At 45.8% G+C, this 15,909-nt stretch overlaps 1 protein-coding gene across 1 annotated transcript in view; it reads left to right on the top strand.

The window, feature by feature from the left end:
* The window catches only part of CERS3 (ceramide synthase 3), a 187,839-nt gene that overhangs the window by 118,263 nt on the left and 53,667 nt on the right, over positions 1-15,909 (top strand). The gene's annotated exons all lie outside the window — the stretch shown is intronic.

Here is a 15,909-nt window from a genome sequence, read left to right as displayed (position 1 = left end):
GTAATAGTTTTGCACAGAGCAGCCCAGATCCTCCTCTTCTCTGATCCCATGCCAGAGCGCTCCTGGCCTCTCCCTCCTGCCGGGTGCCCCCACAGCTAGCAGCTTGCTGTGGGGGCACCCAGGCAGGCCAACTCCCGACCCTCGGCTCTGTGGGTCCATTCACACACGGAGCTGTGGTTCAGCCCCACCCCTCCCTCTCCTGATTGGCTCACTGACTGTGATTGACTTTTTTTTTGACGTCACAATGTAGAGTATAAGATTTCCTATCCTCTGTGCCCAGTCTTGTCACACAGAGTTACTCCAGCTCTGAGCAATCAATTTTCACTGAACAATAAAAGTTAACAGACTTCCAGATAAAAACCTGTCTAAATAAAAAGTCCTTTCCTTTCGAGTGACAGGGTTTTTACATATCTCGTGCACTAGCTTGGACACATGCACATTCCTGGATGTTTATCATAATATGGGGGGGGTGATCCACAGTTCATTGTGAGAGGTAATGTATGTCACTCGAAGCAAGGGGACGGAAAATACTTTTTATTTAGACAGGTTTTTATCTGGAAGTCTGTTAATTTTCACTGAACAATAAAAGTGGATTGCTCAGAGCTGGATTACATCACTTTAAGCCACCGGACCATTTGGCTGGTTAAAGACCGGGCCACTTTCTCTCAGGGGACAGGAGACAGATCGTGTGTTCATACAAATGTATGTACACCGGGGGGGGGGACATAAATTGTGTTTGGGTACAACGTCGCACAACCGCGCAAATGTCAGTTAAAGCGACGCAGTGCCGTATCGCAAAAAATGGCTCAGTCATTAAGGGGGCAAATCCTTCCGGTCCTTAAGTGGTTAAACTCACCTGCCATTCCTCAGATCTTTGCTCTGTTCAGAAGCCAGGGCCTCGGGGCAGAATATTCACATCCCACACAATCGGAGAGAAGGCTGAGAATGGTAATGGTTGGATAAAGATATATAATGTGACAGGCCTGCCAGACTGGGTGACAATCGAATGTCTGTCTATAAGCTCCCTGCAGACCTTTCTGCTGGGGGGGGGGGGGCTGATCAGGGAGATTAGAGATCAGACAATTTAGGAATATCTTGTGTGGTCCCTGTCATTTCTCCATTATAAGCTGACATTATGGGTGTCGCCCTCTTGTCTGACGCAGGTGTGTTTAGGGAAGTGATGGCTGACATCGGTGCCTGAGGCTGGTCAGATTCTACTGTTAAAGCGGAGCTCCGCTGAAAAAAAATACTAAAAGCCAGCAGCTACAAATACTGCAGCTGCTGACTTTTAATATTAGGACACTTACCTGTCTTGGAGTCCAGCGCCGTCCGCAGCAGAGGACGAGAGATCGCTCGTCACTCTGCTGCCCCCCCCCCCCCGCCATCCTCGTTGAGGGAACCAGGAAGTGAAGTGCTCCGGCTTCACTGCCTGGTTCCCTACGGCGCATGTGCGAGTCGCGCTACGCCTGCCGATTGGCTCCCGCTGTGTACTGGGAATGTTCCCAGAACACAACGGGGGGGATGGGAGGTGACGTCATGCCCGCAGTCTGCCCGAGACTGTGTGGCCGGAAGTGGGTGCAAATGCCTGTCTTTAGACAGGTATCTGCACCCCCCTCCCCCTGAAAGGTGTCAAATGTGACACCGGCAGGGGGAGGGTTCCGATCAGCGGGAGTTCCACTTTAGGGTGGAGCTCCGCTTTAAGCTGGGTACACACTACAGACTGACAGCTCCAGTTGGGAGCTACTGTACTAACCATGCAAGGTTAGTCCAGCGATCTCTCCTGCTGAACGGTTGCTCCCATAGCCCACCCCCCCACCCCGGGAACGCTGTGATCAGCGCTCTCTGCTATTGTCTTGAGAGAGCTGATCGAGAGTCAGTTGGCTGCTGGTTTTCCAGCATACACGTCTGACAGAATGTCGGCTGGTATGTTTTTGTACCGATGTTCCGTCAGATTGGGCGGCCCGTCAGATTTTGTAAAGGAAGTGACGTTCTGTTGTCGCCATCTTGCTACACCCCACACTTTTCCACAATAAGGCCCCTTTCACACTGGGGCGGGAGTCGCGGTGGCGGTGTTTATTTTTCAGAATTGCGGCGGTATTCGGCCGCTAGCGGTGCAGTTTTAACCCCCGGTAGCGGCTGAAAAAGGGTTAATGCCGCCCACAGGGCTAATTTTTTGTTTTTTTAAACCCATTATGTTACTGGCCGATTAATTGATTATAAAAATTGTAATTGATTAATTTCATAATCGATTATTTGTCGATTAATCGATTAGTTGTTTTGGCTCTACAACATTTAGCAACTTATTGCTACACTTGGAGGCGCCTCTCTTCTCTTTTATACTCTGGAGCTCCTGCTGGATTTTGTTTCTAATCCCCTTGTGGAGACTTCCATTTGTGGATGGACATTTTATGGTCACAGAACTTATCACATTGCTATAATCTTTTTATATGGACTGTAAACTGAACGACTTGTGAATAAATGGTTGTGGAACGAATCATTTGAGTTTCTGTTGTTTCTTATGGGGAAACTTGCTTTGATATACAAGTGCTTTTAAATTACAAACATGTTTCTGGAACAAATTTTTGCTCACAATCCAAGGTTTTACTGTATGTATTAGGGTTGTCCCGATACCAGTATCGGTATCAGGACCGATACCGAGTATTTGCGGGAGTACTCGTACTCCTGCAAATACCCCCGATACCGAAATAGAATACTTGACCCCCGCCGCAAACCGCAAAGCCGCCGCGTTAATCAGCGTGCGGGGAACATTACAGCTTTCGTTTGAATAGCTGTATCCCCGCCGCGTATAGACACTCCCCCTTGCGCGGGATTGGACGGATGATCTGTCCAATCCCGAGCAAGGGGGAGTGTCTATACACGGCGGGGATACAGCTATTCAAACGAAAGCTGTAATGTTCCCCGCACGCTGATTAACGCGGCACGTGCGGCATCATCCAGGTATGTGGGACATGGCTGCAATATGTGGGGGGACATGGCTGCAATATGTAGGGGGACATGGCTGCAATATGTGGGGGACATGGCTGGAATATGTGGGGGACATGGCTGCATTATGTGGGGGACATGGCTGGAATATGTGGGGGACATGGCTGTAATATGTGGGGGACATGGCTGTAATATGTGGGGGACATGGCTGGAATATGGGGGACATGGCTGCATTATGTGGGGGACATGGCTGGAATATGGGGGACATGGCTGCAATGTGTGGGGGGACATGGCTGCAATATGTGGGGGGACATGGCTGCATTTGGGGACACATTTAAAAAAAAGTATCGGTATTCGGTATCGGCGAGTACATGAAAAAAAGTATCGGTAATTGTACTCAGTCCTAAAAAAGTGGTATTGAGACAACCCTAGTATGTATGTGTATGTTTGTATATTTGTGTGTGTGTGTGTATGTATGTATGTATGTATGTATGTATGTGTGTGTGTATAATATATATAAAATGAGGAAACTATAATGCCGTGTACACATGATCAGAAATTCCGTCAAGAGAAGTCCGATGTGAGCTTTTGGACGGAAATTCCGACCGTGTGTAGGCTCCATCGGACTTTTGCTGACGGAATTTCCACAAACAAAAGATCGAGAGCAGGTTCTCTATTTTTTCTGACAGAAAAAGTTCCTATCGGAAATTCCGCTCGTCTGTATGCAATTCCGACACGCAAAAAAAACAAACATGCTCAGAATCAAGCAGAAAAAACAGTTCGGCCATTGAACTTCATTGATCTCGGCTGGTCGTACGTCTTGTACGTCACCGCCTTCTTGACGTCGGAATTCCAGACAAGATTTGTGTGACCGTGTATGTAACACAAGTTTGAGCCAACATTCCGTCAGAAAAAAAATCCACGGTTTTCTTGTTGGAATTTCCGATCGTGTGTATGCGGCATAAGTGGCTATATGGAGAGGACAGAGAACCATGAGACAAAACACCAGAGGAAAAGGGTTGTCGGCGTTAATCATTTTAGTTACAAAGAGAAATGGGGGGGCTGCCATTTTTGGCTGCTCCTTTTGGACAATGCTAGTTATATGGCTATCATGTTCTCTTCATTACTTCACAGACACAGAACAATATGATAATAAAGAATAAAAGAGAAGTTCAGGAATGAAAAAAAAATATATACGTCGGCAGAATGGCACGGCTGTACGTGATTGGTACCTGTACGTGATTGTTAAATGCCCAGCCGTGGGTCGCGAAGCTCCGTGGCCGTGGGACTCGTGGACCCGATCGCCGCTGGAGTCCCGCGATCGGTCCCCGGAGCTGAAGAACGGGGAGAGCTGTGTGTAAACACACCTTCCCCATTCTTCACTGTGGCGCCGTCATTGATCATGTGATCTCTTTTATAGGGATACACAATCGATGATGTCACACCTACAGCCACACCCCCCTACAGTTAGAAACACAGATGAGGTCATACATAACCCCTTCAGCGACCTCCTTGTGGTTAACTCCCAAACTGCAACTGTCATTTTCACAGTAAACAATGCATTTTTTGCAGTGAAAATGACAGAGGTCCCAAAAATGTGTCAAAATTGTCCGAAGTGTCCGCCATAATGTCGCAGTCACGAAGAAAATTGCTGATCGCCGCCATTAGTAGTAAAAAATAAAAATGACATAAAACTCTCCCCTATTTTGTAAACGCTATAAATTTTGCGCAAACCAATCGATAAACACTTATTGCGATTTTCTTTTTTTTACTAAAAATAGGTAGAATACGTATCGGCCTAAACTGAGGAAAAAAATTGTTTTATATATTTTTTGGGGGGATATTATTGCATTTTTTTCAAAATTGTCGCTCTATTTTTGTTTATAAAAACCGCAGAGGTGATCAAATACCATCAAAAGAAAGCTCTATTTGTGGGGAAAAAAGGACGCCAATTTTGTTTGGGAGCCACGTCGCACGACCGCGCAATTGTCAGTTAAATCGACACAGTGCCGAATCGCAAAAAGGGGCCTGGTCCTTTACCTGCATTTTGGTCCGGGTCTTAAGTGGTTAACACAGACTTACCAGAGACAGCCTGTAGTTTGTTCCATGTAATTACTAGTTGTATGTAATCACCGGGCTTACTGGTAAGCTGTGTCCCTTTTAATGTCTCCCCCCCCCCCCCCCCACATCACTAAAGTGAACCCAGATACCTGAAGCCCAAGCATTCATACAACTAGCGAAGGATGATAATTTAAGGCTATTTTAGTTAAAGAAACGTATAATTTAAACCCAACTGCCACTTCTATTTCGGTTAGAATAAACTTTTCCCAAAATAAATATTGGGGATTCCATTGCTGCTTTTAAAAATGCCAATGCCCTGGATGATATAGCAGAATGCTGACTTCAATGCTGTTTAACCACTTCAATACCAGCCGCTTACCCCCCTTCCTGCCCAAGCCAATTTTCAGCTTTCGCTGTTTAAATGACAATTGCGCGGTCATGCTACACTGTACCCAAGCCAAATTTTTATCATTTTGTTCCCACAAATAGAGCTTTCTTTTGGTGGTATTTGATCTCCTGTACAGTTTTTATTTTTTGCTAAATGAATAAAAAAACACAGAAAATTTTGAGAAAAATAAAGTTTTTCTTTGTTTCTGTTTTGTAAATAAATTTCATCTTTCACTGCTGGGCACTGATAAGCTGCACTGACAGACACTGATGAGGCATCACTGATATGCAGTATTGATGGGCACTCATAGGTGGCAATGATAGGCGACACTAATGGGCACTGAAAGGCTGCACTGATGGGTACTTGTGGGTGGCACTGATTTGCTCTGATGGGTGCTGATGAACTACACTGATGGGCATCACTGGTATGCATTTTGGTTTGCCACTGGATGGCAGCTGCCTGGGCACTGATTGGCACCTGCCTGGGCACAGATTGGCGTTTCCCTGGTGGTGTAGTTGGCATACTTTGTGGTCCAGTGTGGTGGCCTTCCCTGGTGGTCCAGTATGGCTTCCTGGTGGTCCTGGGTGGGCATCCGAGGGGGGGCTGCACTGATAAACAATCAGCACAGACCCCCCCTGTCTGTCAGACGCGAGTGAGGAAAAGCAGATCAGCGGCTCTTCCTGTTTACATCGCAATCAGCCGTGATTGGACACGGCTGATCACGTGGTAAAGAGCCTCCGTCAGAGGCTCTTTACTGAGATCGATGTAGCGGTGTGTCAGACTGACGCACCACACCACCGACCGCCGTGATGCACAGGCGCGGAAGCTGTTATCCTGCTGGACGTCATATGACTGAACCACCGCACCCGGCCATCATTCCGCTATAGGCCGGGCGGGAAGTGGTTAAATTATCCGTCTGGAACAAGTACACAGATCAAAAGAGTTCAATTAAAGTTACGTTATAACTTCACTCTCTCTGTCAACCTTGACTAATTTTAATTCTTATGCTAGCAATAGTAAATATATAGGAAAGTATATATTTACTTGTTATAAACTTTTTATTTTATTTTTTTAGATCCCTGTCATGTCACTAGGCAGAACAGGGAAATCTCCATAGGCAACTCCACGTTCTACCTCTAAAGCCCTGTACACACGATCGGTTTGTCCGATGAAAACAGACCGATGGACCGTTTTCATCGGACAAACCGATCGTGTGTGGGCCCCATCAGTTTGTTTTCCATCTGTGAAAAAAAAATAGAACATGTTTTAAATTTTTGTATAAAAAAACGATAGAAAAAAACGTTTGTGTGGAAGTCCATTGGTCAAAAATCAACACATGCTCAGAATCAAGTCCACGCATGCTCGGAAGCATTGATCTTAATTTTTCTCAGCACGTCGTGGTGTTTTATGTCACCGCGTTTTGGCACGGTCGGATTTTTGACTGATGGTGTGTAGGCAAGACTGATGAAAGTCAGCTTCATCGGATATCCGACGAAAAAATCCATCGGATTAGATTCCATCAGATATCCGATCAGGGATGGACTGGCCATTGGGACTACAGGGAGTTTCCCGGTGGGCCGATGGCTCAGTGGGCCGGCTTCAGTGACAGCGGACCGCCGCCCCCTCCGCTCCTCTGTCTCTCCCTTCCTGCAGCGCTCACCTCCTCTCCCTTCCCGCAGCGCTCAACTGGGGGGGGACAAAGAAGCAGGGGGAGGACCAGAGGAGCAGGGGGGACGACAGAGGAGCATGGGGGAGGGGACAGACAGCTATGGCCTGGGATTTTCTCACTTCTGCCTAATCTTGTCCCATAAGGGGGGCACCAAAATGATTCTTTGCCCCGGGTGGAATAATGTCTAGCTTCCCCACTGGTACTGCCTAGAGTACCAGTACCAGACGTTTTACTCTAATAAAGTAAAACGTCTAGTGAAGGGGGAGAGGGGGCTTGGGTGGCCAGGGGGGTGCGGGAGTTGTCCGGCCGCTGTGGGAGAGACCTGTCAAAGTGGGCCAGTCTGGATGAAGTCCAGGGCCAAATTTTTGTCCCAGTCCAGCCCTGTATCCGATTGTGTGTAAGTGTCACGATCGCAGGCCACCGGCACGCTCCTTTGGCGGGCGCACACGCCACCAGCGATACGTGCCTGCTGGCCTGCGACGGCGGGGGGATGTACGGGTACGCCCATTTGCACAGCCGTGCCATTCTGCCGATGTACATTAAGAAGCATTTTTTTTTTTTTTTTATATTCAGTAGATTTGGCAAAAGCACCATAAACAATATCACAACTGTTAGAAACGGTTACTTCCCCCATGTAAGTAGAGCCGCAACTACTGCATTGTAGTAAAACCGAGCCGTGATAAGCGGGAACTTCCTCATCTGGTGTTCTTCACATACCAAGTACAAGGCGATGCTGCTCACTTTGATCCGGACTGTAAAGTTGCGGTAGGAAGTGATCACATTTTTAGTGTAATGTTGTGCATGATTGTGAAACCGTCTGTAACCATTGCAGTTCCTGTTGTGCAAACAGTCACTTTGTGACACCGTGTTAGCGGGACCCAAGTGAACTCCCTGACCGGGTTCAGGTGCCATCAGGAAAATATGTTCTCAGTTCTCTTTGAATTTATGAGACAATCCGAGGCTTTCTGCTTTAGTCAGGGATTTTCTAGAAATGCTAAAATCCGTTCTCTTTAACCACTTTAAAACCGCACGCCGTCATATGACGTCCAAAAAGGGGATCTCTTATCCCGGGTGGACGTCATATGACGTCCTGTACTTTGTGCGGGGATATCTGAATGATGCCTGCACCTAGAGGCATCATTCAGATATCTTTTTCTTCCGGCGGCGATCCTGCGCACTGTAAGAACGATTATAGCGGCGGTTCCGCCCCTTGATCATTCTTATAGGCGGCGGGAGGGGACATCCCCCCCCTCCCGCCGCCATCCGGTGCTTCTCCGGGCTCTCCCGTCCCATCGGGGGCCCGGAGAGATGATCGCCGTCCGCCGGATGTATTTACGGGTACCCGGGCGTGACGTCATCACATCGCGCCCGGGCCTCCGAAGGTCATAGAGATGACTGGTGACCATCTGGTCACCAGTCATCTCTATGACCTTCGGAGGCCCGGGCGCAATGTGATGACGTCACGCCCGGGTACCCGTAAGTATGTATGTAAACCGCAATTGCGGCTAGTAAAAATGAGATCTGTGAATTTTTTTCACAATCTCATTCTTTCCAGCCTGGAGGAGAGATGTGAAAAAAATGTGTAAAAAATCAATAAAATTAAAACGCCCCTGTCCCACGGTAGCTCGCGCTCAGAAGCGAACGCACATGTAAGTCCCGCCCACATATGTAAACGTCGTTCAAACCACACACGTGAGGTATCGCCGCGTGCGTTGGAGCGTGTGCAACAATTCTAGCACTAGACCTCCTCTGTAACTCTAAACTGGTAACCTGTAAAAAAATGTAAGCGTCGCCTATGGAGATTTTTAAGTAATGAAGTTTGGCGCCATTCCATAAGTGTGCGCAATTTTAAAGCGTGACAAGTTGGGTATCTATTTACTCAGCGTAACATCCTCTTTCATATTTTACAAAAAAATTGGGCTAACTTTACGGTTTTGTTATTTTTTAATTCATGAAACCATTTTTTTTACAAAAAAAAGGCGTTTGAAAAATTATTGCGCAAATACTGTGCAAGATAAAAAGTTGCAAAGACCGACATTTTATTCCCTAGGGTGTCTGCTAAAAAAAACATATATAATGTTTGGGGGTTCTGAGTAATTTTTGAGCAAAAGAATGATGATTTGTAAATGTAGGAGAGAAGTGCCAGAATAGGCCCGGTATGGAGGTGGGTTTTAAAGCCCGGTATTGAAGTGGTTAACTACCAATATGTAGGAGCGTTTTAAAGTGATATTCATTGAAGACGTGCTTTTAATCCTTTAGCGGCTGGAGCTTTTTTTTCCATGTTTGCATATATGTTAAAATGCATATTTTAGGCTTGAATGTTATATAAAATCCTCAAATCTTTATGAGGGGAATACAGTGGAACCTTGGATTTACGAGCATAATCCGATCCAGGAGAATGCTTGTAATCCAAAGCACTTGCATATCAAAGCGAGTTTCCCTATAGAAGTCAATGGAAACTAAAATAATTTGTTCCACATTGACTTCTATGGCATGCAATACCGCATGTGGCCAGAGGTGGGGGCGCCAGAGAGCCTCAGGGACAACTTGGAAAGGCTTGGAAACACTCAGGAACTGAGTATTTCCTAACCGTTCCGAGTGTCATCAGCACCCCCGCACCTCTAGCCAAATGCGGTACTGCACACCCTATAGCAGTGATGGCGAACCTTGGCACCCCAGATATTTTGGAACTACATTTCCCATGATGCTCAATGTTCCACAGGTATCCTGTCCCCACTTCCGGGAGCCTCAGCCACAAATTATTTGTGTCACCGCTCCGGCTCCCTCCTCCTCCCCCGGCTGCCGATCCAGTATTAGAGAGGATCAGAGCCTCGCACATGCGCAGTAGGGTTCCTGGCATGAAGCCGTAAGGCTACACTTCCGGGTTCCCTCACTTGCAATGGAGATGGCAGCACCCGACAGCTGATGGAAACATCAGCTGCGGTGCCGACATGGCTGGACTCCAGGACAGGTAGGTGTCCAATTATTAAATTTTTTATTTTTGCAGTGGTAGGCGGACTGGTTTTTGTTTTTGTTATGTTTTTTTAATTCATTCATAGCTGGGGCATAGTAAACTGTGTGTGTGAGCTATTTCAGTTCATTCATTCTGTGTAGCTGAGGCTGCAGAGAAAGCGACTGATGAATCTGTCCCCAGTCCCTTTCTCTGTCTCAAAAGTGAGACATCAGGGGTCTGTTTAGACCCTTGATATTTCACAGAAGCCCCCACCAATGGGGGTCTTAAAAAATATGTAAAAAATTGTAAAAAATGTAATTGTAAATAATAAAAAAATAAAAGGTAATTAAAAAAATATATATTAAAAAAAAAGATAAAAAAAAATAAAACATAAAAATAAGGTAAAATAAATATATAAAAATAAAAAAGACTACTGACACCAGTGGAGGGACTACCAAGGTTGCACTTGCGACCTTGGGGGTCCCAAAACCCAATGGGGGTCTTAAAAAAGATTTAAAAAACAATAATAAATGTAATTGTAAATAATAAAAAATAAAAGGTAATTAAAAAAAAAATATATATATATATAAAAAAAAGATTAAAAAAAATAAATATATATAAAAAAAATAAAATAAGGTAAAAATAAATATATACAAATAAAAAAGACTACTGACACCAGTGGAGGGACTACCAAGGTTGCACTTGCGACCTTGGGGGTCCTTAAACCCAATGGGGGTCCTAAAAAATATGTAAAAAAAAATGTAATTGTAAAAAAAATATATATACCAATGGGGGTCTTAAAAAATATGTAAAAAATAATAAAAAATGTAATTTTAAGTAATAAAAAAATATAAAAGGTAATTAAAAAATATATATATTAAAAAAAAAAAAACATTTGTTTAAAAAAATATATAAAAATAAAATAAGGTAAAAATAAATATCTAAAAATAAAAAAGACTACTGACACCAGTGGAGGGACTACCAAGGTTTCACTTGCGACCTTGGGGGTCCTAAAACCCAATGGGGGTCCTAAAAAATATGTAAAATAAAAATAATAAAAAATGTAATTGTAAAAAAAATATATATACCAATGGGGGTCTTAAAAAATATGTAAAAAATAATAAAAAAAAATATTGTAAGTAATAAAAAAAGAAAAGGTAATTAAAAAAATATATATATATATATATATATATATTATATATATATATATATATATATATATATATATATATATATATATATATATATATATATATATATATATATATATAATATAAAAGAAGTTTAAAAAATATATATATAAAAAAATAAATGAAATAAGGTAAAAATAAATATCTAAACATAAAAAAGACTACTGACACCAGTGGAGGGACTACCAAGGTTGCACTTGTGACCATGGGGGTCCTAAAAAATATGTAAAATAAAAAATTTAATTGTAAAAAAAAAATGATTAAAAAAAAAAAAGGTAAAAAAGATCTAAAAGTAAAAACATGACTGACACCAGTGGAGGGACTACCAAGGTCTTACTTGCCACTGGGCTCTGGTGTTCCGCAACTGTGGGGGGACCCCAATATGACAGAAAGGACCGTAATGAAGGGTCCCACAATGAGAGTAAATGGCCCCAGGATCAGTCAGGGGACCCTTCATGGTTTCTTGCACCGGGGCCCTGATGGTTCTAGTTACGCCACTGCTGTGTAGTTCGCTGTTTTGTCCGGAGTCCAGCTTTACATAACATGCAAATCCACTTGAAATGTCCTTGTGGTGTACAGGATCCCTTTTAAGATAAAATTAAATAAACATTTTGCTACATTTTCATATAGAGCATGTTTGATCGCGGAATGATTTGTCTGTGAAAACACACACCTAGCACACATTGTACAGACATGCAAATCCTTTATTGTTTCCTGGCACAGTGCCCTCTGTAATCAGGATCCCCGGGGTCGGTATGTGGCACAAATTAATAATGAAACCTTCACATATTTCCAGCTAGTAGTAGTCGCTGTGATTTCAGCTGTGCCCTCTGTGGAATACGATCCACCCTGAAGAAACACTCCAGATGCCACTGGGAATAGTTGAAGTACACTTCAAATGTGCTTGGTACTGATAGGGTAGAGCTACCCGTCCAGAACACATTCCGGGGGCAATTTTCTTGTGTCAACTGTGAATAACACCGGCTCATGCCATTCTCTTTGGCTTCCTGGCATCCAGTTCTTGCCATCCTACTAACAGCAGGGCATGCATATGTATTACAGAAGAATTATCACTTTTTTTAGGGCTTGTTCACACCTGCAGCAGCCCTTGCAGTTTACAGTTGGATCTTTTTTCACAAGCGTCTTCCAAGCAATTAGAAGACGATACTGTGCCTCCTGAATGCCCGCTTTTTTTGACAGCTGAATGGGAATTTTACTGTATATGCATGTAACATTTTTGGGGGGGGCGCAAACGAAAAAAAAAAAAAAACAATTGCAGCCTCACTGTACCTATCAATTGTCACCACTGTGCCATGCCATCAAATGCAGTCACTGTGCCATCAAAACGCAACCACTGTGCCATGCCATCAAAACGCAGCCACCGTGCCATCAAAACGCAGCCACTGTGCCATGCCATCAAAACGCAGCCACTGTGCCATGCCATCAAAACGCAGCCACTGTGCCATGCCATCAAAACGCAGCCACTGTGCCATGCCATCAAAACGCAGCCACTGTGCCATGCCATCAAAACGCAGCCACCGTGCCATCAAAACGCAGCCACCGTGCCATCAAAACGCAGCCACAGTGCCATCAAAACGCAGCCACTGTGCCATGCCATCAAAACGCAGCCACCGTGCCATGCCATCAAAACACAGCCACTGTGCCATACCATCAAACGCAGCTACTGTGCCATCAATTGTCACCAGTATGCCATCAAACACAGCCCCCAATTGTTGCCACTGTGCCCCCAATTGTTGCCACTGTGCCCCCAATTGTTGCCACTGTGCCCCCAATTGTTGCCACTGTGCCCCCAATTGTTGCCACTGTGCCCCCAATTGTTGCCACTGCGCCCCCACTTGTAGCCACTGTGCCCATTACCCCCCCCCCCCGGCACTTACCTTTATGGCTTCTATGTCCCTCGTCCCGCCCTCGATGACGCTTCAGCCAATCCGGTTACCTGATTGGCCGAGACGCCTGTCAGTCTTATCCTCGGACGTACGGCCGGTACGCCCCAAGGATGAGCTTCAGAAAGCCGACTACAGCCTCAGGGCTGTACTCGGACAGCCTATCAGGGCCGCTGGCGGGGGCACCTATGGTTACACAGGCGCAATTGCTTCTTGAATCCACCTTTATGAATGGCGATGTGATTTTTTTAGGTGGCATAGTAAAGGGTTGAATTCCTCATTAACAAAACTTGCAACAGTTTTGTGTGTTTTTGTGACCTCTGAGCCCTTTGTCATTGGCTGGATACAGTGGTTTTTCAAACATCTGTCGGATCTGTCGTTGTGCTTGGTGATCGGGTCCCACTTACAGGAAACACAGAGGCTGCCTGTGCTGATAATGCAAATTCTAGTTTCCTGGTTTTATGTGAACCCGCTCACCTCCATCCTTTCTGTGTTACTGACACAAAATATGTGCGCTGGTTAGGGATGCACCGATACATCAGCCGCCGAAAGTTATCAGACAAAAATAGAGAAAAAAAAGTGCTGCTAATGGCATGCTGTGCCCTATTGACTTCAGTGCAAAATCCCGTCCCATTGGCTTTAATGGTTATACGCCCCCTGTTGACGTTGGTGCGTAGACGCCCCCCCCCCCTGTTGACGTTGGTACCTAGACGCCCCCCCCCCCTGTTGACGTTGGTACCTAGATGCCCCCCCCCCTGTTGACGTTGGTGCCTAGACGCCCCCCCCTGTTGACGTTGGTGCGTAGACGCCCCCCCCTGTTGACGTTGGTGCGTAGACGCCTCCCCCGTTGACGTTGGTGCCTAGACGCCCCCCGTTGACATTCGTGCCTAGACGCCCCCCCCCCCCCGTTGAGGTTGGTGCCTAGACGCCCCCCCCCCGTTGAGGTTGGTGCGTAGACGGCCCCCCCTATTGAGGTTGGTGCCTAGGTGCCCCCCCTGTTGAGGTTGGTGCGTAGACGCCCCCCTGTTGAGGTTGGTGCCTAGACGCCCCCCTGTTGAGGTTGGTGCCTAGACGCCCCCGCCGTTGAGGTTGGTGCCTAGACGCCCCCCCCCCCGCCGTTGAGGTTGGTGCCTAGACGCCCCCCCCCCCCGTTGAGGTTGGTGCCTAGACGGCCCCCCCCGTTGAGGTTGGTGCCTAGACGCCCCCCCCCCGTTGAGGTTGGTGCCTAGACGCCCCCCCCCCGTTGAGGTTGGTGCCTAGACGCCCCCCCTGTTGAGGTTGGTGCCTAGACGCCCCCCTATTGAGGTTGGTGCCTAGACGCCCCCCCTGTTGAGGTTGGTGCCTAGACCTCCAATAACAGGTTTGCTTTAAAATAATTCTAAACCTCAGAAATGAAATATGAACAAAGCCTATCCCTCTATAGTGTGTAATTGTCTAATTCCAGAGCGCTAAGTGGTTGATTTACTAAAACCAGAGTGTGTAAAATCTGGTGCAGCTCTGCATAGGAACCAATAGACTTCCAGGATTTTTGACGAAAATTAATTGAACAAGCTGAAGTTAGAAGCCGATTGGCCACCATGCACAGCTGCACCAGATTTTGCACTCTTCGGTTTTAGTAAATCAACCCCTCAGTGTCATTTCTGTCTGTTACGGACCTGTGGTAAACATTTCATGTCAATTTCACCTTTAGAAATGTATTTACCTAGAAAAATGGTGACGTGTTCAATACTTATTTTACCCGCTGTATGGAAGGGCTGACAAATGTAGGTCTGTGCCCATCAGTGTCGTCAGTCTGTGCCCATCAGTGTCGTCAGTCTGTGCCCATCAGTGTCGTCAGTCTGTGCCCATCAGTGTCGTCAGTCTGTGCCCATCAGTGTCGTCAGTCTGTGCCCATCGGTGTAGTGAATCTTTGCCCACCAGTGCCGCCTATCAGTGTTGCATACCAATGCCGCCTGTCAGTGCCCACCAGTGCTGCATATCAATGCCCACCAGTGCCACCTATCAGTGCCCACCAGTGCTGCATATCAGTGCCCATCAGTACCCTTCAGTGCCATCTCATCAGCCCACATCAGTGAAGGAGAAAAATGACTTATTTACAAAATTTTCAGGCAAGCTAAAATTTAGCAAAAAATAAATAACCCAGCGGTGATTACATACCAGCAGAAGAAAGCTCTATTTGTGTGAAGAAATCGATAAAAAACGTATTTGGGTACAGCGTTGCATGACCGCGCAATTGTCATTCAAGGTGCGACAGCGCTGAAAATTGGCCTGGGCAGGAATGGGGTGGAAGTGCCCCGGAATTGAAGTGGTTAAATAACGGTGAACATGTTCCAATCATGTGCCAAGTGAGGTTCCCCTGATTTCATCTCGCCCCGCCCCTGATCACCGCCAGCTACCAGATTCCCATTGTCACCCAACACAATGCCCCCGGCTGTCCCCAGACACAACACCCGGTGATCAGCTGATTCAAGTGGCCGCTTTGTGGCGCTAAGAATAGGAATTTGGATTCTGTGTTGAATTTTTATGTCAATGTTTTCTTTGTGCGCAAATCTCTCACCATCAGATGTCGGGTTTACATCGCAGACAAAGGTGCAGATCAGATGTCACCTTCTACTAAGGCTGGAGGTATCACATGACCTGAAATATTCATGTGCTGTGCTAAGAAAAAAAGCAATATGCAAAATAAAAACATCTATTATTACATACACTGTATCACCAAAAGTATTGGAACGCCTTTACACGCACCATTAACCACTTCAGCCTGGAAGAATTTAACCCCTTCCTGACCACAGCACTTTTTG

The sequence above is a fragment of the Rana temporaria genome, chromosome 3, assembly GCF_905171775.1.
Source record: "Rana temporaria chromosome 3, aRanTem1.1, whole genome shotgun sequence".
Classification (NCBI taxonomy): domain Eukaryota; kingdom Metazoa; phylum Chordata; class Amphibia; order Anura; family Ranidae; genus Rana; species Rana temporaria.
Note: the sequence above shows the minus strand (reverse complement) of the source record. Positions and strands in the feature narration are given on the sequence as shown.